Source organism: Saimiri boliviensis, chromosome 2 (assembly GCF_048565385.1).
Source record: "Saimiri boliviensis isolate mSaiBol1 chromosome 2, mSaiBol1.pri, whole genome shotgun sequence".
Classification (NCBI taxonomy): domain Eukaryota; kingdom Metazoa; phylum Chordata; class Mammalia; order Primates; family Cebidae; genus Saimiri; species Saimiri boliviensis.
The window spans coordinates 157,499,862-157,522,193 of record NC_133450.1 but is presented as its reverse complement, the minus strand read 5'-3'; the positions used below and the strand labels follow the sequence as shown (position 1 = coordinate 157,522,193).

The 22,332-nt window shown below is 35.3% G+C and overlaps 1 protein-coding gene across 8 annotated transcripts in view; it reads left to right on the top strand.

The window, feature by feature from the left end:
- RFX3 (regulatory factor X3) overlaps positions 1-22,332 on the top strand; it is a 294,672-nt gene that overhangs the window by 62,433 nt on the left and 209,907 nt on the right. For 2 of the 8 annotated variants that reach the window (XM_074394746.1, XM_074394747.1), the window contains exon 1: positions 875-22,332. This exon is cut by the window's right edge. The exons of the other annotated variants lie outside the window; for them this stretch is intronic. The gene's annotated coding sequence lies outside the window, so the exon portion shown is untranslated. Of the gene's footprint in view, positions 1-874 lie in introns of those variants that run through there. 8 annotated transcript variants of the gene reach the window in all.

Here is a 22,332-nt window from a genome sequence, read left to right as displayed (position 1 = left end):
CCTTTGGCACACTTATAAGAAAATGAACAGATCTTAAATTTGATGAAATTCTTAGCATTTATTTAGTTTAGTGTCTGTTGCAATGCAGGAATGTTTTCAATACTATTCTTGGCAGATAATCAAATTTGAGTTTTAAGATGCTGCTTTTATCTGTAACTGCTTATTCCCTCTCAGCTCTTGTCTTTACTTTCTTCTACTACCAAAATTTCTACACCCATCTTTACTTACTGGCAGTTTAGTCTTATACTTATCCTTTTCTTACAGAATAATAAGATCTATTAAGCATATGTAGAAAAAGGATAATGAACCCATGTTCATTGACTCAAGAAGAAACTATAACTATAGGACTATATTCTTTACACTGTGCCAAACTTTATTCCTAAAAGCTACATTAGATTTTGCCATTCCCAGACTTTAAAACCTTTGTCAACTATAGGAAAACATATAGACTTTTTGTGTCATAAAACAAGTGTATGTCTGCTTACAAAAAATACTTTGTTCCTGTTACCTACCCTCATTACTCTTCTACTCGATAGGTAAATTCTGATGTTTCTCATCTGAATCCTTTTATTTGTATGTGTCCTTGTAAAACATGTAGATTTATTTTGTGTCCAGACAAATACTGGAGTTGCATGTATTTTAAATTTGCATTGCTTGTGTTTTGCTCTAGACATTTTTTATTTTGACCTCAGCACTGTTTTAAAGATCTGTCTGTGTCATTGGGCATACATCTGGATTGCTACTCCTAACTGCTGCATAGTATTCTGTAGAGAGCATTTGCTTTATTTTATTTTATTCTATGTATTGGAGACTTATATTACAAGGCCTTTTTTTTTTTTTTTTTTTTTTTTTTTTTTTTTTTTACTAACTGACCCCTTGTTTCTAAGCTGTCTCTTGAAATTACACTTCATGCACCTTAAGTCCTAGCTGCATGAATCCCATCATTCCTGTATGAAAACAATGTACTTTTTCATATTGCCATACCTTTGCACATGCTGTTCCCTAGGATACTTCCAGTCTTCTAATGGCTGCTTCCTCACAACTCAATTCAGATGTCGTTTCCTTGATGAAGACTTAAGCAGCTATTTCATGCTTGAGCTAGTTGCTCTGTACTCTGCTCACACAGCACTTATTTTTATCTTGGTATTATAGAAGCATACCATTCCACCTAGCAGTCTATATTTCTGTCTAGATTCCTTAAAGACAGGGACCAGATAGATCTTAGGTATCTTTGTATGCTTTAGTTTGGTAAATTGCATATACATGGCAGTCAGTAAAACATTCACTGAATGAATAAAAGTGTGGAGTTCCTTAAAGTGAAATAGTGACCATATACACAAAAATTATTCACATAAGTAAGAAGAAGTTGGGACACAAATACAAATGTAGTATAAAACTGAGAGAATGGCATACAGGAAACTGAATCCTAAAATGCCTTGAGGCTTATAAGGATAGTAAGTACTGGACATGTTATGTTCAGATCATGAAAGAAACATAAAAATAAAAGAATAAACTACTGGTTGAGACAGATGTAGTACTGGATAGTGGAGTGAAGGCAGAGTTATGGAACTCCTGGGTTTTTAATTTCTCTATGAAAAGAAAAAATGATATTCAAGTTCAGTAAAGAAGACTAACGACAGTGGCAAGGGAATTGAAGTTAAGAAAGGTAAAACAATGATGAGAAAACACTTTTTGCTCTCAACTAGTTAATGTCCTAGGATTAAATGACTTGCAGGTATGAATGGTTAGGTAATCTTTGAACAATTATGACTAGTAACAGAGATGCCAGAAGACTAAAGATCATGCAGATACTGTTTTTATTTTCAAAAAGAGGAAAGGTAGAAAAAAAGAGAGGAAAGGTAGAATTCTGCTGTTATAAGATTAGTGGGTTTCATGTTTATCCTTGGGACAATTCTTTTTTTGTTGTTGTTAAGATAGAATCTTGCTCTGTTGCCAGGCTGGAGTGCAGTGACACCATCTCTGCTCACTGCAACCTCTGCCTACTGGGTTCAAGTGGTTCTCCTCTCTCAGCCCCTCAGGTAGCTGGGACTACAGGTGTCTGCCACCATGCCCAGATAATTTTTGTATTTTTAGTAGAGGTGGGGTTTCGCCATGTTGGCCAGGATCGTCTCAATCTCTTGACTTTGTAATCTGCCTGCCTCAGCCTCCCAAAGTGCTGGGATTATAGGTGTGAGCCACCGCACCTGGCCCTTTGGACAATTCATTAACTGATTATTAGACAGATACTTGTGAGGACTTACCTAGAAAAGGAGCAGTCTTCTAGGGACCACATGGACTCACTGGGAGTGTGTCATGTTAAACGTGATTTTTTTTTTTTCCCCATGTAGGTTGAGTAAATTGAATTTGGCAGTGTTTCAAAGTGTCTCATGATATGTTTATGAAATATTTAATAGATGGTCAAATTAGGAGTTGGGTTATTGGGCTGGGTAAATTGGTGGATGATTGAAATAATTTGATGAATGAATTGATGTCAGCTTGAAGAAAGGTATTTCTAGTGACATGGCATGGTCGTTTTTTCCACTCTGTTCTATTAATCATTTTTATCATGGGCTTGGATTAAACAGGCACATCACATTTGCATATCACATAAAGCTGGGAGCAAAAGCTAATAGTTTGGCTCAGGGAATTAGGGTTGAAAAAGCTAAGTCATCTGAAATGATTGGCTGAAACTAAGATGGTCTGTAATAATGATTAAAATTTTGCATATAGGTTTGTCAGATTATCAAACTAGCCGTGAATCAAGTGTATGTGTTTTAAAAGAAGTTCATATGAAGAGACCTGGGAAGTTGTAGTTTAACTGTCAACTGCCATGTCCCACAGTGCCAGAGTTTCAATGTGTCTTCTCCAAAAGTGAGATGTGGAAACTTAAGGGCCAATGTGATGCTATTAGAGCACAGGACCTTTAAGAGGTCATAAGGTCATGAGGGCTCCTTCCCTTGTGAATGGGAGTAAGACCCCTATAAAAGCAACATTCACAGCCTTCAGGAGCTTCCTCTTCTGCCTTCTGCCGTGTGAGGACACAGTTTTCCTCTACTCTGGAGGATGCAGCCTTCACCAGACAACCAAACCTGGCGACACCTTGACTTCCAGCCAAGAATTGTAAGATACAAGTTTTTGTTCTTTGTAAATTACCCAGTCTCAGATATTGCTCTGTCAGTACAAAGTAAAAACACAAGTGTAGATAGACTGTTTTAATAGAAGTGAAGTACTTGGAATGGGGAAGTGCAGTCTCTGTACTGATGAGAAGATAACATTGTATTCATTTATGGTTTCCAGATTTTAAGAGGTATCTGGGAACTTTATCATAAGAAATATTTTGAAGAATCAGAATGTTTTTTTAACATAACTTTTGTGTGTGTAATGTAGAGAAATTATTAGAATAATAACTGTTTTCATATATTTAAAGACAGAATTAACCTAGTTCCATATTTGCTTAGGTTTTAAATCATGTATATACTTGCAGGCTGGGAATTGTGCCAAGCATTGGGGATATACCAGTGACTAAAAACAGAAAAACTGACCTCCTTTTTACTCTTTGTGGTACCGACAGTCTGATGGAAAAGGCAGACGTTAACCAAGTAATTACATGAATAAATGTAAACTGTAACGATGATAACTTCAAAGAAGTAGAGGTATATGGTGCCATGAGAAAGAGTATATAGTAGGAGCATTTGATTTACTTAGTAAGGGAAGGGAAGGGAAGGCTTGCCTGAAAGTAAGAAAGAATATACATTGACTAGGTGAAACGGGGTCGAGAGGGATCTAGGTTGAGCAAGCATGGTGCTTAAGAAAAACAAAAAGCCTGTCAGTGATCACGAAATCTGCTCTAAGCCTGAAAAGGTAGGAAGCAATGAGGTCACTTATTCTTTAAAGACCTTGGTAAGAAGTCTATTCCTTATCTAGAAACAGTGAACAACAGTTGCTGGTCTTACATAGAAGACTTCCTGGTTTAAATTTGGGAAGATACCTCTAGCTACAGTGTAGGGAATTGACTAGAGAGGACTTGATAAACCACCTAAGGAAGAATTCCAGTTAGGTGGACAAGGGACCATTGTGCTGCAAGAAATGGGACTTGTCAGGGAAAGTGGAATTCAGTCCTGCAGATCAGGTGGGAGACAATAAAGATATATTTAGGGGCAGGAGACTTCGATATCTAAGTTTTACCATTCATAGCTTAGTAGCTTTGTGTAAGTCACATTATTTCTGTGCCCGTGATTTAATTGTGCCACATTTTTCTCATAGGTTTTGTCAAGATTAGATGATTTTATATACATATGAATGGCATACAAACTGTGAATCATTATATAAAATGAACGATTTGTGGGAACAAAAATTGTCAAACATAGCCATTATTGAACAGGGTAGCCTAGTCATAGAATGGGATTTTTTCAGTGGTTCCTAGTCTTAGCTAGTTAGTTGGAATAGATGATTCTTTAAGATTTTTATCATTGTAGTTTCAGACTTCCATATCTCTTCCCAGTTGCTTTGGAGCATTTATTAACAAAGACAGCCTAAATATTTATAGCGGGTCCATGCTTTTTGGCTTTCTAGTGGCAACCAAGTAGCTTGATGTGATTTGAAATCAGTTATACACATGCTCTTTCCCTTATGTGTTATCTCAGGCGTAAGGGCAATTTAAGGAATCTTGTGGCAAACCCTAAAGGAAAGAATTAGAACTATTAAAAAATTCCCAGTATATCTTTTGGAAAGATAGAACATACATATCTGAAGTTAGATTCAAATACATAGAGATATACATGTATTTCTTCTCTCCAGTATTGCCTGTGTGTATGTATCTATTTATGCGAAGCTATGCAAATACAGATCCTGTGAGTTGAAATATACCTTTAGTTTTTGAAATGGTTTATTTTACAAACCAAGATAAAATAGAAATCAGGATAAAATACATTGTTTAGCTACTTTTTTGAGACAGGAAAGGAACGACATTCCCAAATTATAGCAAAGAGTTTGTATAGGTAACATTATTTATTCACGTTTGTGCACATAACATCCGCTCAAATATTCATTTGAACAGCTAATATATTTATATGTACTACTATAACCTGTATTTTCACTAAAATCATTTATATATGTTACCACTAATCTCAAAAACCTGTGACCAGGTTACATGTGGATATACCCTTTTACAATGAACTAAGGCAAAAGGCCAGGTTGTGTCTATCTTTTAAAAATGTAAATTTATACCGTCTTTTGGGATAATGCCTTAAACATGTTTTATATAACCTCTTGGATTTTTTGTTGCTTTATTGTTTATTAGACTTAATCACTTTTTTTTTTTTTTTTTTTTTTTTTTGAGACAGAGTCTTGCTTTGTTGCCCAGGCTGAAGGGCAGTGACACAATATTGACTCACTGCAACCTCTACCTCCTGGGTTCAAGTAATTCTCTTGCCTCGGCCTCCCGAGTAGCTGGGATTACAGGCATGTGCCACCATGCCTGGCTAATTTTTCTATTTTTAGTAGAGACAGGGTTTCACCCTGTTGGCCAGGCTGTTCTCGAACTCCTGGCCTTAAGTGATCCATCTGACTTGGCCTCCCAAACTGCTGGGATTATAGGCATGAGCCACTGGGCCCAGCCACAGTTATTCAGTTCTAAGTAGGTATGACTTCTGCATGTATCTTTGGATTTAGGACATTTCTATGCAGAAGAAATATTGTTCATTCTAGTTATTTAGTGATAAGTATTTATTTTCCTAATGAACTAGGAATAATAATTGCTGAAAACTAATTACACTTGGGGGTTGTTTACACTTGGAAGTTGCTTCTGGATACATAGCTGAGTAGAAGACATGACAGAGTGTTAAATCAGATCTCCTCACAGACTTTCATTTATACTGATAATGACCATAATAGATAGGCCTGCCAGTAGGCTAGGAACTTTACATGGGTTTTTATTTAATCTTTCCAACAGGCCTATGGGATGTGGGTACTGTTACTCCAGTTTTGCAGATGAAGAAGCTAGGATTTAGTGAGGCTAAATAACTAGTAAATAGAGAGGACTATGTTGCATCCTAAGTTGCTTTTGATTCCAAGACCGCTATGCTATTTTGAAACAGCTGATTTGGTGCAAAAGAACTTGACTGAAATCATTATGGTCTAATCTCCTGGAGCCATACTTCTTTCTGTGGTACAAAGATAATACACAGATAGCAGATACAAAGGTTGAAATCAGAAACGTATAGTATTCCCTCAGAAATAATGGATTTCTTGTTGCTTTTATAATAAGTTTTTAAATAGTGAATGCATGCACATAGTAAAAAATAATTCATATAGCCAGAGTGTCTATAGAGTGCAAAGTATGCCTTCCTCCTACGCCAGCCTCCTGTTCCCCCACACAGAAGCAACCATTGTATCTAATTTCTGGTTATTCTTCCAAATATGATGTTAACCTGAATTTATTTTTATTTTATTTGCCCAGGCTGGAGTGCAGTGGCACAGTCATAGTTCACTGTAGTGTTAAACTCTTGAGCTCAAGCAATCTTCCTGTCTCAGCCTCTGTATTAGCTGGAACTAGCAAGCATGCACCACCAGGCTGAGCTATTATTTTCATTATTTTATAGAACTGGTGTCTCCCTATGTTGCCGAAGCTGGTTTCGAACTCCTAGTGTCAAGCAATTCCCCTGCCTTGGCCTCCCAAAGCAGTGAGATTATTGTCACGAGCCACTGTGCCTGGCCATTAATTGTTTTTTTTAAAAAATGACATTTGAATATGAATTCCAAAGAAAACTAGAAGAGCCAGATCGTGTACCAGATTGGCATCCGAGTGGGCCAAGCTAGAGAAGGCTGGAGAAGGATGTAGATGACACACTTTCAGTGATGAGAGTGTCAGATAGAGCGTCAGCGTTACCCACCATCCCCATAGGGGTAACAGAAAGCCATCACAGCAGATTTGCCTGGTTTTATAGATGAGAAAATTGATTATTTAGGTCATATGGATAGTTGCAGGTAGAGCAGAATTCATATGCAGAAATATGCTTCTCATTTTTCCAATTCCTTCTACAGCACAAGTGACTTGTGGATTTGAGAGTATAATGAAGAATTGTACAATTTAAACTGTACAATTCCAAAATTAACTAAGGGTTTCTACTGGTAAGCCGAGTAGCAAACTTTAGAAAGCCAAAGTTAGTAGCAGATAGTAAATCACATTTTTAATACTTTTTAAATTTTAGAATACATTTAGATTTACAGAAAGCATATGAAGATACTAAACAGAGCACGCAACCTCTGGTTTCCCCTGTTATTAATAAGTTTCTCCACTATGAAGTTACTCTTCGAAAGGAAGTCACTATATGCAGCCTACACTTAAGGAGTGGGAAATTATGTTCCCCCTTTGTGAGGGCTAAGAAAATTATTTGGAATGTTTCTGCACAAGACATTTCTCTCTCCTTCTGTTTATTTATTTATTTTTTCAGTCAAAATGTATTTGTTATCTTTTTGGGACTTGTGGACTTGCTTTGTTGCCCAGGCTGGAGTGTAGTGACACAATCATATCTCACTGCAGCCTAAACCTCCTGGGCTCAAGCGATCCTCCTACCTCAGCCTCCTGAGTAGCTGGGACTACAGGCACATCACCATGCCCAGCTAATGTTTATAATTTTTCTAGAGATGGGGTTTCACCATGTTGCCTAGGCTTGTCTCAAACTCCTGACCTAAAATGAACTTCTCACTTCAGCCTCCCAAAGTTCTGGGATTACAGGTATGAGTCACCATGCTTAGCCTCAATGGTGACATATGTAAATGTACATATATGAATATGGCTCATGAGTTATATCATTTTTGGGTTATAATCCAGCACTGTAGTATTGCTCAAATTGTTCCAGCTCTGGCCATTAAGAGCTCTTCTAGTTGGCTCCTATATCTCTTTAACATACTTTCATCACTGTGTTTTACTTTGGTTTTCTTTTTTGAGCACTTCCTTGCTTTTCTGCACTGGATGCTCCTGATTGACTTCTTGTATTTTCTGCTTCACTCCTAGAATCAGCTATTTCTCCTTGGAACTCTGATTCTTTTTACTGGAAAATACTATTGGAAACCAGGATCTGGGTGCCAGTTGTAATCGCAGCACTTTTAAAACCAAATATTGAGTAGATGAGAAAGTTTTAGCCATTATCCCAATGACTAAATTAAGTCATTGCAATACTTTATTTAATTTCACTGGAATGTAAAATTTGCCTGAGTGAATTGAATGGAATGATCCTAAGAATTTTTAAGAGAAAATTCTAAGAATTATTATTACTCTTTTCTGCTACTTTTTAAGAAAAAAATTCTGTTCTTGATATCGCTTGATTTGATTTTTTGTGAGTGTCCTTTACCAGAAAACCTGAGGCAAAACTTTAAAACATGATAATTTGAAGCAGGTTGGGATTAACTCTGGAATTTTGGAAAGACTTTAAATTCCATTAGGAAAATTAACAAGCATGTAGTCTGTGAAAGACATATAATTCATATTTATGTAAAGAATAATACTTTCTTCCACAGTCACACATCTAAAATTTTAAAAAAGTTCTTCTTTAAAGAAAGAATAGTACTTTCTTTTGTATCACTAAACATTTCAAATTTGTGCATCAAACAGAGGATTGGGGAGAATGTTTTGTTAAGGAAAGAGAAAAACAACAACAAAAAATAGTAAAAAAGAGAAATGACCTTTGAGCATAGTTAAAATACATTTGAACTATGTTTCATGTTGTTTCAAAGGGACATTCCCTTTTATAGATCTCATCTTTCTGATACCGTAATTGAAATTTTCATAATCTGGGATATTTGCACATAATCAGACAACTCATTTTTAGAGGTTTTAAAGGGATTTATTTGTATGTATGTGATTGCAATCTTAGTAGTACTAATGAAACTTGTTGAAAGTTTATATTTTAATTTTACTTTTTCTCTGCCTTGCTGGGCTAATAATTCTCTTTAGCATCTACCATTTCAATAAACAAGCTGAATTTTTACGCCCATCAAGCAACCAGGTCAGCAGAATCACAGGATCTGATAGGTGAATGCATAAAGTATAAAAACCAAAATCATTTTCAAAGAATTAACCAAATGTTTTTATCCTGGGCTATGATGATCCTATTTTAATGTTCTGTGTCTTAGGTTATTATTATTATTATTTTCTTGAGGGTCTTGCTCAGTTGCCCAGGCTGGAGTGCAGTGGTGTGATAATAGCTCACTACAGCTTCAGTAATTGTAGCTTCAATCTCTTGGTCTCAAACAATCCTTCTGCCTCAGCCTCTGGAGTGGCTGGGAGTACACACATGCACTTCTGCACCTGGCTAATTTTATTTGATTTTTAGTAGAGGCATAGTCTTGGCCATGATGCCTGGCTGGTCTTGAACTCCTGAGTTCAGGTGATCTTTCTTCCCTGGCCTCTCACATTGGTGGGATTACAGGCATGAGGCACTATGCCTGTCCTATTTTCCGTATCTTAGTTCAACTGTAAAGAATAGTCTTTTAAATTAATGTGAATGGAAAAGTGTCAGATAACTGATAGTGTACAGTTGTAATTAGTGAGAAGCACAGCACCAATGAGGAAAAGAACCAGGCAGGTAAAAATGTAAATGAAACCATCTCTAATAAATAAGCAAACATCATCAGTGCATGGAAAAACTGTGAGGCAGAGAAGCTCCAAGAGCCCTATGATGAAAATAGCTGGAAATCCTCAAGAGAGTTGGAGCTGAGTCTGTAGAGATAGGGAAATAATAAAATAAAGGTTCTGAGTAAAGGTTGCTGGTGAGTCCTGAGGCTGGCAGAGTTTGCCAGGGAGAATGTGAGAAACAGCATGTTATTTGGGATTCAGTTGAAATGTTGAGGCCTATGCTTCAAGATCCTCAAAACAATGATCTTGGACATGACAAGAGGAAATTCAGTGTCTACAGTATGCTAGGTGTTGCTCCTCTGTGTATTAATATTGTATCATTTAATTCTTTCTTCTATGAGGGAGGGTATTACTAGTAACAGTTTGGCAGATGGAGAAAATAAGGCACAGAGCAAGTAGAGAACATGCTGCAAACTACGTAGCAAATAATTGGGGTAAATTCAAACAAAGAATCTCTAATTTTAAAGATGAAGATAATAGACAAAACCAATTAGGTATAGCATAGGTAGAAATTCTTAGGGCCTGGCGTGCCCATCTGTATTTCTGGGTTGAACTGGTTAGAAGAAAAGAGTTTAAAATGGTTGCATTTAGATTTAGGTAATTAATTGCAGTTTAAAAATGTGGGTACAGTGGTTCACAACTACAAACCAAGTGCTTTGGGAAGTCAAGGTGGAAAGATCATTTGAGGCTAGGTGTTCGAGAGCAGCCTGGGCAACATAGTGAGACTTCTTCCTTACAAAAAACTAAAGAATTGGCCAGATGTGGTAGAAATGCATCTGTAGTTCTAGCTACTTGGGAGGTTGAAGCAGGAGGATGACTTGAGACCAGGAAGGAGTTTGAGGCTGCAATTCACGCTATGATGGTGTCACTGCAGTCTGGCTTGGGCGACAGAGGGAGACCCTTCTTTCTTTTTTTTTTAAAGAAGAAGAGGAAATATATGGGTTATAATAAGTTGCTGTATCATGGGAGGGCCTCAGAATGGACAGGGGACTCATGGTGATAGCTGATGTAGCAAATGGATTTAGGGATGCAAAAGTGGAGATGGAATTATTTGGTCCTTTTAATTACCACTTAACACTTTGAACAGGATCCTTTGTGAAGATCCCTACAAACTGCAGAGAATGATTTTTTACTCTCCTTTTTTAAAATGGATAGTTTTTAAGAGATTACTCTTAGACTCTAGCAAAAGGATTGTTAGTATATTAGTCCATTTGTGAATGGGAAAAGAAAATAACTAAAACCACTGTGAATTGTTAGAATGTAATATTTTTTAATCATGTGTTTATGTTTACAGAGTGAATTTCAAGAGCAAATTAATTGTATGTCTGTAGTTGTTGAAGTTAAGTAGGTTAAGTGAGGGAAAAGCATCATTTAATCTTGCTTTATTGCTGGCCAAATCTCTAGGCTGGCCATTTTTCCCTTCTAATAAAAATGCTTGTGATTCCTTGTCTTCCCATTAGCTCATAGTTGAGAGCTCTGTTTAGTTGTCTGTGAAACGGAGTATATTAGGCTTGCCTGATTAAAATTGTTCACGAGAGATCAAGCAGACAAGGGACTTTTAGCATAATTAAAAAAGCACTGCTAGCCTTTAAATATGAGATTTCAGAGACTTTTGAATTCATATCCACCTGTAGGGAAGTGTGTTTATCTAATTAGATTCTGATTCTCTTATGAATGCTTCATACTTAATTCATGCATAGTGTCCTTTTATTTTATAGAATAATATCCCTTCATGCAGGAGACATGAAAAATGCTTACTGGAACCAAATCTTGAATGAACTGAATTGTTTCCCTTGATAGATCACAATGTGATAAGTTAAGAAATCAGTTACCTCCTTTTGTTAACCTGTGTGTTTATAAAAGGAGCAGGAGCAAATTTGAAAATACTAAAAGCAAAAATCAAAACAAATTGTATATCCTGTGTTCTCACGTTAATCTGAGAAAATTATACCAGCTTTTGGAAAATAGTCTCCTTTTGTTTAAGGGATATCTTAGTCCAAAGTTTTTATTTTTGTCTTTATTTTTCATTTCTCAACTTTTGCATTGCTGGGCTCTGAAATCATTCAGTTATTATTTCCATGTTACTATCATGTTTCAGAAAAAAATGATTATACTTAATGGAGTTTAAAATTGCTTCTTCTGGCCGGGCGCGGTGGCTCAAGCCTGTAATCCCAGCACTTTGGGAGGCCGAGGCGGGTGGATCACGAGGTCGAGAGATCGAGACCAACCTGGTCAACAGGGTGAAACCCCGTCTCTACTAAAAATACCAAAAATTAGCTGGGCATGGTGGCGCGTGCCTGTAATCCCAGCTACTCAGGAGGCTGAGGCAGGAGAATTGCCTGAACCCAGGAGGCGGAGGTTGCGGTGAGCCGAGATCGCGCCATTGCACTCCAGCCTGGGTAACAAGAGCGAAACTCCGTCTCAAAAAAAAAAAAAAAAAAAAATTGCTGCTTCTTTTGTCCTTCTGAAGTAAAGTCCACCGTTATAGACTGAGTATAGAACACTTCAGGTTTTTTTTCTGGGTGTTTTTTAAAAGACATATTTTAATTCTTCAGAAAGGAATGCTTTTTAGCATAAATCAAAATGTTATTGCTAAAATGAGGCAGCATGTTAGAAGAAAATTATCAAGGTATGAATTTTTTTTTAACCTTCACTTACAAGGCTTTAATTTTATAGACTACGGGCTTCTGACTTGTGAACACTTCTTTAGAGAAGGCATTTTCTTCAACGAATAAGTAATGCTTTGTTTTTACCCAGAAGATTGCTTTAGAACATTTTTTGTATAATTAAAATAATTTTTTCCATTAGCTGGGAATTGTTCTCAAAGCTTCTTGACTTTTTTTTAAGTTCCATTTTATTTTGCATTTTTAAAAAAGAATTAGTTTTAGCCTGATTCTAACATAAAACAGCAATGTCCAGAACCCAAATTATTTCCATATTAGGTCTGTGTGAGAGAATAGATGATAAAAGAAGCCCCTCAAGCCAAAGTGTAGCAGACATTACCCCAATTTATTAAGATTGATTTTAGGAAATGAATCAAACATATTGATCAATCATAAAAATATTTTAATTGAAAATCAGAAAGAAGTGAGAAGGAAAGGAGCCTGAAATTTCAAATGGTGAGAATTGTGTGTATGTTTTTTTCTTTTTATGTGTGTGTCTCATTATCTGCAGGAGTAGTGCACTAAACAAGGTTATATCTTGAAATGGTAAAATCTGTGAATAGTTTTGTTTGTGGGAGGAGGTCACAGAAAGGTTGTTCCTCTGGCTTTCTTTTTCTTGACAAGTAATCAGAGTCGTTCACAGATCTCCTGGTTTCCAACCATTTTACAGTCTTGAGAATTAATTTTTGTATCAAATTATATATTACCTTTACTTTTGGTTAAATAAACTTTTTTAATAGGATCACATAATCTAGTAGGATAGAAAGTAATAGTTGCTTCAATGAAGACTTCATTTAGGATGAAATTATATAAATGAGTAAGGTATAGTTACATATTATAATTGTGGCAACTTGTATACCTCTGTCCTATGCAAGTACTGTTTCTTTTATATATTCCCCTAAGAAGCCCTTAATTTCAGACACTTGTTAGTGTATCAATTTGCATGTTTACTCATTCTCCTGTTCATCATCTGTCCATTCAGTCAGTAATGATTTCTTGAACGGTTCTCATACATCAGGCATTGGGCTTGGGCACCGGAGATACAGGGATGAATAACTGTCTTGGAGGAGCTATTTTTGCAGGAAGCAAACCTACAAATGAATAATACCAATATGAATAGAGTGGTGTATATGTAAAAAAAGGTACATCTAAATGTCACTGAAATGTCAAGACTTCATCAAATGAAACAATATTTAAACTGATTTCTTGAAAGACAAAATTTCATTCACTATGCCAGAAATAAGGGCATGCAGAAGAGTTAGAACAGCAAGTACAAATGCATTGCATTTTTAAAGGACTTTGAAAGATCTTAGTATATCTAGAACACAGGAGCAATAACAGGAAATGATGCTTGAAAAGTAGGTGGGAAGATCTCCTATCCACCATGTTGACAAGTTTGTGCTTTGCCTGTAAGGAATTATAAGGCAGTAAAGCCATCAAAGCTGGATGCATAACGTGAAAAAATATGTATTTTTAACAAATAAATTGGGTGGGAATATAGGAGATATTTGGAGAAGGAAGAGTCTGTATGCAGTGATCATCAGATGGCCCCTACTTCTTCAGTGAACTAGGAGCAATTTTAAAAGATTGGATTATGAAGCCAGATGGGCTTGACTTCAGAACCTCAACCTGAAGATCCCCTTAACTTCACTCAGCCTGAGATATTTCATCTGTAAAGTGGGAGTAATAGCTCTCTTGAAGTATTGCTAACTTCATGTGTTCAAGATGTTTTGCTTAAGTTTCTAGGCCTATAATAAATACTCAGTAAGTAGTGGCTATTACTATTACATATTGAACTCCTTAGAATTGCATAGTAAACCCAGTATGTGATGTTACTCTCCCTGTGTCCATGTGTTCTCGTTGTTCAGCTCCCACTTAGGAGTGAGAACATATAGTGTTTGGTTTTCTGTTCTTGTGTCAGTTTGCTGAGAATGATCTGCACACTTACCCCAAAACTTAAAGTATAATAATAATTAAAAAAAGAATTGCATAGTAAACATTATAAATGCTCCGTTCTCTCAATAAATGTATAATAACTTATTATATGAAAAACACAAACAGAAAGACAAATACACATTAGAAAGCTATGTTTATCTTTGAAGATTTCTTTACTGCTTTCTCTGTGTGACAGATAACTGTTGAAGATTGATAAGTGCATTCATTATGAATGGGAGCATATGAATACCCTGTTCATATGCTCCCAAATACAAACCATTCAAAATGATGGGTATTGATGGCTTTAAAGTTTGATGAATGTGATTAAATATGTTTTTCCCCAAGTACAAACTATTTGTTCTATGTTCGTAATGAGTAGAGTTAAAGATCAGGAAGTACTGTCTGTCTCCTATCATCCTAAATAGGAATTTCTCCTAGACCCTCACGTAACAAAGTGATCATTTGAGTTTCTACTTCAACTCCTGTGACTGAGAGAGAGCTTTATCTTACGAAGCAGTTCATTCCATGTGAAGACAGCTTCAATTGTCAGTATATTCCACTGGTGTAGCTGATACAGCTTCATTTTAGTTTCTCTTCTGTGGGTATTCATTCTCTCCTGAAGCCACACAGACCAAATCTAATCAGCATTTTACTTGCTATGCCATCAGCTGTTTGCCAAGTGCCAGGATTTTTTTCTTTTTCTTTTCTTTCTTTTTTTTTTGAGGCTTCTTTTTTCTAGGTTTAGTGTATTCTTAGTTTTGCCAGTGTTGATTTTGTAAAGAATAGTTTTGTTGTAGCATATTTGGCATGCAGTAAACTGCACATAAAGTATACAATTTGGTAAGTTCTTATGTAGTATATATCTGTGAAACTAACACTATAGTCAAGATAGTGTATATACTATCATCCCTAAAGTTTCCCTGTGTCCCTATTTTCTTTCTCTTGTCTCTCCCTGCCCCACCAAGCTCTACCCCTCCCTACCCTTGCAATTTCTCTTGTTTTCTGTCATTATATATTAGTTTACATTTTCCAGAACTTTATAATAATGAAATAATACAGTGTGTATTCTTTCTGTGTGGCTTCTTTCACCTATCATAATTATTTTGAAATTCATATTGTTGCCTCTAATAGCAGTTCATTCCTTTTTATTGATGAGTAGCATTTGATTACATGGATATACCACAATGAGTTTATATATTCATCTGTTGGTAGCTAATTGAGTTATTTTGATTCATTGATTATTATGGTTAAAGCTCTTATGACTGTTATTGTACATGATTTTGGACAAATGCTTTCTTTTGGATAAATCCCTAAGAGTAGAATTGGTTGGGTGATATGGTAAGTATGTATTTCAATTTTTAAGGAACTCCAAAACAGTTATACAAACTGGTTGCACTGTTTTACATTCCAACCAGCATTGTAGGAGAGTTCCAGTTTCTCTACATCCTTACCAACAGTTGATGCAATCAGTTTTTAAAATTTTAGCCATTCTGTTATTAAAAAGTCAAAAAACAGCTGCTGGCAAGGTTGTGGAGAAAAAGGAACACTTGTACATTGTTGATGGGAGTGTAAATTAGTTCAACCATTGTGGAAAACAGTGTGGTGATTCCTCAAAGACCTAGAGGCAGAAATACCATTTGACTCAGCAATCCCATTACTGGGTATATAGCCAAGGGAATATAAATTATTTTATTATAAAGATACATGCATGTGTATGTTTATTGCAGCACTATTCACAATAGCAAAGATACGGAATCAACTGAAATGGCCGTCAGTGATAGACTGGATAAAGAAAATGTGGTACATATGTACCATGGAATACTGTACAGCTATAAAAAGAAATGAGATCATGTCCTTTACAGGGACATGCTTGGAGCCGGAAGCCATTATCCTCAGCAAACTAACACAGGAACAGAAAACCAAACACTGCATGTTCTAACTTATAAGTGGGAGCTGAATGAAGAGAACACATAGACACATGGAAGGGAACAACATTCACTGGGTCCTGTCGGAGAAGGTTGGTGGTGGGAGGGAGAGCATCAGGAAGAATAGCTAATGGATGCTGGGCTTAATACCTAGGTGACAGGATGATCTGTGCCGCAAACCATCATGGCACACATTTACCTATGTACCAAACCTGTACATCCTGCACATGTACCTCTGAACTTAAAAGTTGAAGAAAATGTTAGCCATTCTAACAGATGTATAGTGGTTTCTTTTTGTGGTATTAATTTGTACCTACTTAATGTTTAATGATACTATCATTTTTGTCCTTATTTGCCACTTTATCACTGCATGAATGACTGTCTAAATCTTTTGCTTACTTTTAATTACGTTGTTTTATTGTTGAGTTTTGAGTGTTCTTTACATTTTGGATGTAAGACGTTTATTGGATATATGTTTGCAGATCCTAGTCTGCTTTTTTTTCTTAATTTCTGTACAGTGTCTTTGAAAGAGCGAAAATTTTTAATTTTAAGTCTAATTTATCAATTATATTTTTTATGGATTATGCTGTTAGCATTGTAACTAATAAATTTTGCCAAAATTAATGCTAAAAATATTTTTTATGTTTTCATCCAGAAGCTTTGTGTTTTTACTTTTTACATTTAGGTCTATAATCCATTTTTATAATAAACTTTTTGCTTTGGAATAATTTTAGATTTGCACAAAAGTTGCAGAGGTAGTACAGACGTTCCCATGTACCCACATTCCTTTTCTTTTGTGAACGTCTTAAATAACCATGATATATTTGTTACAAGTAGGCAACCAGAGGGTACATTACTATTGACTGTACTTCAGACTTTATTTGGATTTCATCAGTTTTTCCACTAATATCTGTAACCTTATGTTTCATGACTTTGACAGTTTAGAGCAGTACTGGCCAGATATTTTGTAGAGTATCCTTCAATTTGGGTTTGTTTGATATCTTTTTTTTCTTGATTACACAGGGATTCTGATTTTTTGGGGAGAAGTGCCTTTCTCATCACATCATATGGTATCAACAAACCTTTATCACTGGTGTTGCTTAACTTTGATTACCTGACTAAGGTAATATTAGCCAGGTTACTCTATGGTAAAGTTAATTCTTTTCACCCTTTCTATATTCTATTTTTGGAAGCAAGTCACTAAGTATAGCCTATGCCCAAAGAGGGAAGGGGCTTATTATGTTCTATCTCCTAGAGGTAAGCATATTTACATAAATTATTTGAAATTCTTCTATAAGAAGTATTTATCTCTTCTCTCCCATTTATTTCTTCATTTATCAGTATGGCTTAATATTTTATACTTTACATTACATTCAAGTACTACATTATTTTGTTACTCAACTTGTTCCAGCTTTGGCCATTGAAAGCTCCTTTTCGTTGGCTCCTGTGTCTCCTTAACGTGTTCCCCTCCACTTTTTTTGTGGATCACTTTTTATTTTCTGATACTACAAGATGCCGAAGTCTTATATTTTCTATGCTCCAGCGCCAGAATCATCCATTTTTCAAGGGAGCCTTGGTTCTTGATTTTAGAGCTAATTACATAGAAATTAAGACCTGGACACTGGGTATGCTGGTTGTTGCCATAGGGTGTCACTATGTCTAGGTTCGTGTGGCAGGCAGAACCAGGAAACATACGTAAATACGCTAACCCGTGAATTGATCAATCTCTCTCTCTCTGTCTCTTACTCTCTTACTAAAATTCTGTAGGTGTCCATTTGTATATATATTAAACTAAATGTGTGTTCATACTGATGTCTCTGACGCTATACCAATTACATACCATGTCATTCGTTTTAGTGTAGTTTATTGTTTATCATTGTCTCTCTCCAACAATGAGAAACATGGCTTCCATCATCCATCTGCTTGGTTGTACAAACCCAGTATACATATAAAGCAGTTTCAGAGTTGTTAACCTATCCCTTGCAATTCGTTTTTAGTTAATTTTGTATATGGTGTTAGCTGTGGGTCAGAGTTTTTTTTTTTTTTTTGAAAATACGGATATCCATTTGTTCCAACAATACTTGTCAAACTTATTTCTTTACTTGGATGCTTTTGCATCATTCTTGAAAATTGGTTATCTGTTTATATGTGGGTCAGTTTTGAAATTCTCTATTCCATTTCATTCGTGTGTTTGTTTGTCTTTACCCCAATAACATACTGTTTTGGTTATTGGAAACTTAAATCTTCAAATCAGGTAGTGTTAGCCCTCCTTTTTACTTTTTCTTTATCAAAGGTGTTTTTGCTGTTCTAAGTGCTTTGCATTTCCGTATGAATTTTAGAATCAACTTGTCAATTTCTGCTGAAAAAGCCTATTGGTATGGTATTCAAGATTTGGATTACTTCCAGTGGATTGCATTAAATCTTTAAATTAATTTAGCAAGATTTGACATGTTAACAATATTGGGTCATGTAACCCATGAACAAGTTATACCTCTTTATTTAGCCCTCTGATTTCTCTCAGAAGTATTTTTGTAGTTTTCAGTGTACAGATCTTGCACATCTTTTGTCAGATTTATTCCTAAGTATTTTGTGTTTGTGGATGCTATTAAAAATGTATTTTTTTAAATTCCAGCTTTTAATTTTTAATGACTAGTAAGTAGATACATGATTAATTTAAATATCGATTTTGTATCTTGCAACCTTGTTAAACTCGCTAGTTCTTGTAGCAGTTTTATAGATACTAACTTTCTGTATAGGTGATCATGTTGTCTGAATAGAATTTTATTTCTTTCTTTAGAATCTGGATACTTTTTCTTTCTTTTATTTTGCTGATTTCACTAGCTAGAATGTTCAAGAAGTGATGAAAACAGACATCTTTGTCTTGCTTCTGATCGTAGAGAAGAGATACTTAATTTTTCATCTTTAAATATGATGTTAACTGCAGGTTGCTAATACAGGAATGTAATATGGAAATGTTGTAACAACTTTATGCCAATAAGTTTGAGAATTTAATAGCAGGAGTAATCAATTCCTTCAAAGACTCAAATTACCTTAAGCTCACTCAAGAAGGAACAAATAATGGATATACCTATATCTATTAAAGGAATTGAATTTGTAATTCAAAAACCTTCCCACAAGAAAAACTCCAGGCCCAAATGACTTCACTGGTGAATTCTACCAAACATTTAAAGAAGAAACAATACTAATAATATTAACATGTTTCCCACACATTAGAGAAGAGAGAATACTTCCAACCTAGGCTTTTAATGCCTTTTAGTAGGTGGAAAAAATTCTTTTATTGTTTCTTTGCTAGGAGTTTTTATCGAAAATGGATGTTAGAATTTGTCAAATACTTTTAGGTGCCTATTTATATGATTGTTAAGTTTTTCTTTTTTAGTTTCTTAGTATGGTAGATTACGTTTAAGGTGATGTGAAACCCTAAACTAGCTTTCAAATCCTGAGACTGACTCTACGTAGTCCTGATGTATTATCCTTTATGAATATTAGATTCAGCCTTTCCGAATTTTTACATTTATGTACATAAGAAATGTTGGTATATGGTTTCCTTTTCTTGTAATGTCTCCATGTGATTAAAGTACTGCTGGTCTCATAGCCTAATTTAGGAAGTATTCTCTCCTCTGCAATGTTTGGGAAACATGTCAATATTGTTAATATTGTTTCTTGCTTAAATGTTTGGTAGAATTCACCAGTGAAGTCATTTGGGCCTAGAGTTTTTCTTGTGGGGAGGTTTTTGAATTACAAATTCAATTCCTTTAATAGATATAGGTATATCACATTACTTGTTCCTTCTTAGTGAACCTAGGTAAGTCGAGTCTCAAGGAATTGATTACTTTTGCTATTAAATCCTCAAACTTACTGGCATAAAGTTGTTACAATATTCTCGTATTATCTGTAGATTCTGTACCAATGCCACCTCTTCTTCCTGGAATTCCTAATTTATATCTTTTTAATTTCAGATCAGTCTGTCTAGAGGTTTATCAATTTTATTGATCATTTCAAAGAATGAGATTTTGTTTTCACTTTTTTTTTCTATTTCAATGAATTTGACCATGATCCTTAACTTTCTCTCTTTTCATTATTTTAGACTCGATTTACTCTTTTACTGATTTCTCAGGGTGAGGCAGAAGCTATTAAGTTAAAACCTTTCTTATTTTCTAATGTAGATATTTAGTAGTATAAATCCCTATAAGTTCCGTTTTAGTTGCTTACTGCAAATTTTTATGTTGTTTTAAAAAAAATTTATTCAGGTTGAAATACTTTCTAATCCCCATTTTTGTTTCTTCTTTGATTCTTTGGTTTATTTAGAAGTTTCTTACTTAGCTCCAAAATATTTGGGGTATTCCAGAGATCTTTCTGTTACTGTATTCTAATTTAGTTCAATTGTGAGCAGGTAATACATAGTTATAGCTTGAATCATTTTAAATTTGAGACTTGTTTTATGGCCAGAATATTATAAATTTTGGATACTGTCAGTTTTTGAATTATATAATTTGAGCTCTGTTATTTGGTGTGTAATCATTTAAAATTATTATGTCGTCTTGATGAACTGATCACTTTATCATTATAAAATTATTCTCTGTATTCTGATAATAGTTCTGTTCTGAGATCAACTTTTTTCCTGATACTAGTATAGTTACTCTAGATTTCTTTTGTCTGGTGTTAGTGTGGTCTATCTTTTTCCGTCCTTTTGCTTTTCACTTATACGTGTGTATATTTAATGTATATTTCTCAATGACAGCATGTTGTGTCTTGCCTTTTTAGGAGTCTATTAATCTCTGCCTTTTAATGTTTAATTGGAGTGTTTAGATCATTTGCATTTACTATTGTTTTTGATACAGTTCTTTTTAAGTTTGTTGTCTTGCCATTTGTTCTCTTTGTTCCTTCTGTTCTTTCTTTCTCTTTTTCTACTTTTTTTCTGTTTTTATATCTTGTTTTTCATGGTTTCTTTAAGCATTTCGTTTGTCCTCTTGGCTAACTCCAATTTATTTAAAGATAGGTATAGACTTACTATATCACGTTCTTCAAGACTGAAGTCTAATGTCATCTAAGTATTTTTGACTAAGGATTTGTACAGGTTATTTCGTCAGTTCTAAAAATCATTGCTTGCTAATTTTACATTTGCTATACTACTTAGATGTGAAATTATATGAACATTATAGTTGGTGTTGAATGACCTTTTTAGGATCAACTGTTGGCTTCTGTGTTTTTCCCATTCCCTGATTCAAGACTCTGTATGAGGAGGTTATACATTGGAGCCCTCTCAGGTGCTTGTTTATGATCATATGGAGAACATCTTGGAGATGATCAGCTTGTATTCTTAGGTTTATCAGTATGTTTCTGTCTCTATTCGGGATCTTTTTTTCCCCTCATTTTATTTAGAGAATGGAAAAAGAAAATATACACATCATTAGTTTTTTCATCTCTATCACTCTACCCATTTTTTTCCCACATAGAAGGGCTGGTAGAGTATATTTTTCAAAAAGTTGAGAAGCATTTCCCTATCCAGTTTTAAGGAAATATATTTAATATGCCATCTGACATGGAGAGAGGGCACTCAGGTCTTGCAGTTTTATGCAGGTATGCGAATCACATGAAGAAGGGAGAAAGGAGAGATAGGGTTAGGCTTGAATACCGCAGTGGTTACTCGGTGAGGTTTTGAAGTAGGCGAACTAGCACCTTTTATCTTCAAATACTAGGAAGTAGGGTGGAATGAGGTCTGTGTATGGACTCATAAGAGGCCTATACCTGGAATAGCTCCATGAACCCTGGCCTAATACTGAAGAAAAAATAACTTCTCCACGTTCCCCCTTGCGTGAAGTTGCTTCCTCTTAGAGGATTTCCTTGGAGTAGCTTTGTTACCAGAGGATTTTTGTTAAAGCAGCTCTAGTTTCTAGAAGCTATGTAAATCAGAGTATTCTTGTTCATTCTGTATTCTAAATCTAGCACTTAAAATTGCAAAGAAGCAGAATGTGGTACATCCCCATTAAATGCAGGTGCTTTCTGCCCTGTTTATTTCAGACAGTTGAATGTCTATAGTAGTTAGGACTGATGATTTGTAAGCTGATGAATGATGCCAAAAACTAAATGTCTCTTGAGTACAGTAGAGCCTATAGTCTAGTCTTCATGAATATTAGGGCAGTGTGCCAACCAAAGC